At 36.8% G+C, this 1,919-nt stretch overlaps 1 protein-coding gene across 5 annotated transcripts in view; it reads left to right on the top strand.

Annotated features, from left to right (window-relative positions):
* lrp4 (low density lipoprotein receptor-related protein 4) overlaps positions 1-1,919 on the top strand; it is a 142,193-nt gene that overhangs the window by 100,461 nt on the left and 39,813 nt on the right. The gene's annotated exons all lie outside the window — the stretch shown is intronic.

The raw sequence follows: 1,919 nt of genomic DNA, 5'->3' as shown, positions 1-1,919 counted from the left end.
CACACACACACACACACACACACACACACACACACACACACACACACCATCTTCCTTTGCGTTTTCTTTGCTTGTCATTTCATCCATCCTCCACCGCGCTCCCACTGTAGCTTCGACGGGAGCTCGCTCCTGCTGTCAGGAGGAAGCACATCAAAGATGTACTCGCGCGCACACACACTCACACACAAGGGCTCACGCACGCCAAGGATGTAAGGCGCTTATGTTTGATTCAGCTTTAATCTTTTCATCCACCTACGTCCTTATTTGCTGCCAGTTTTGTCTTCGCTTTGATCTGATCACATGTAGGGAGATGGTGTGGGATTGAAAGTTTGGATAAGTCTGATCTCTCATCAGATGATTACGCAACAGCCAAAATAAACATGACTAATTAATGTTTATAGGAAAGATAATATCCCTGATATGAAGTGATTCATGTTTGTCTTTTTTTGTAAATTAAAACACTAGGATGACATTTAAAGAAGGCAGCAGGACTCAGAACTGGGCTGACRATAACACAGCTCCACAGATTCATGGATCAGATCTAATATTGAGCAGGTTCTTTGGAAGTCTGACAGAATCATTTGTGCTTGAATTACAGTGTRTTTAAAAGTATGTTTCTAAAATCCTTAAATATCCCTAAGTTAACAATCAAACTGTGTGTAAGAGCAGCAATTTAAGCCTGTTTCTAATGATTTACGAACAATTTTGAGCCCCTACTTTAGTTTTAAGAAGCATGTAAACTGCAAAAAGCGCTGCAACTTCTTCTATTTAAATAAATGACATGTACTTTACAACAAAACACAACGTTGGTAAAATAAACACAACGTGTTGGGATATGTTTTAGAGCTGCAGTGTAGGCCTTTCCTATAAAACATGTGCAGATGAGAATGCGTGTTGCTTCAAGACTGTTTATGTTGCTCATTATTAACGAGTGTGTGGTTCTTCTGTTTAACCTGCATGACTGAATGTGAGAGATGTGCAAAAAGGAATCAYATTTGTTTATTTTATTCTAAAGCGCTTCTGACACTTTTCTGCTCCACTTCTGTCAGTCCTTGGTTTTCAAGATGGTGAACGTTCTGCTAGGACTGTCAAAGCCCCTCCTCAGATATTCTTCCCAGCTTATTTTATTAAAATTTTGTATGTTTTTAAAATATTTTGTACGTGTATATCTAGAGATGAATCAGTGCGTACCTATTTGTTTTTGTTTGCCCCAATGCTGCTTCTTGCCTTACAAATGACCATTCTTTTATTCATTTTTACCACATTTTATTTTATTGAATTTAGTTCACTCCCTGTTCCTTTATGCATTTCTGTTTGACTTTATTGGATTTCGTTTTTGCTTCTTTTGTRTTTTTATTCCTTGCCATGCTGCTGTTTTACCTCAGCATACATGTCAAGTTGTACTGTACCGTAATTTACATGGATTTTCCATCATTTTGCAGGTATGAGGATGTATAGAGCGATCTCACGGATTTTTTCAAGTTTTATGGATTTTTTTCAAAACCTGTTTCAAATTTAGCACGCCAGGGCCTGTAGGATGATAAAAAAATAAATAACTTCAAATAACTGTCTTCCAGCCTGCTCTGCTGCTAGAAATAAGTTCTCCACCTCTTCTGTACTTCTTTCACCTAAATTTAGTGTTTAAATGATTTGTTAAAATACATTGTATATATGGACTTTATTGTTTGTTCTCATAAACAAAATCCACTGTTCAAGGAATTTGTTTACAGTTAGGCCTGTCACGATAACAAATTTTGCTGAATTGTCTCGGAAATTATTGAGATAAATTATAATATTGTTTTGGGACCATTTTAATTAATATGATATCACACAAACACACTTATGAAGCTTGCTTTAATAAGAAATTTACACACGTATAAAAATTTATGGACCGCCCAGGACCAGAGTCTCTACCCACC

The sequence above is a fragment of the Austrofundulus limnaeus genome, unplaced genomic scaffold, assembly GCF_001266775.1.
Source record: "Austrofundulus limnaeus strain Quisiro unplaced genomic scaffold, Austrofundulus_limnaeus-1.0 Scaffold71, whole genome shotgun sequence".
Taxonomy (NCBI): domain Eukaryota; kingdom Metazoa; phylum Chordata; class Actinopteri; order Cyprinodontiformes; family Rivulidae; genus Austrofundulus; species Austrofundulus limnaeus.
Note: the sequence above shows the minus strand (reverse complement) of the source record. Positions and strands in the feature narration are given on the sequence as shown.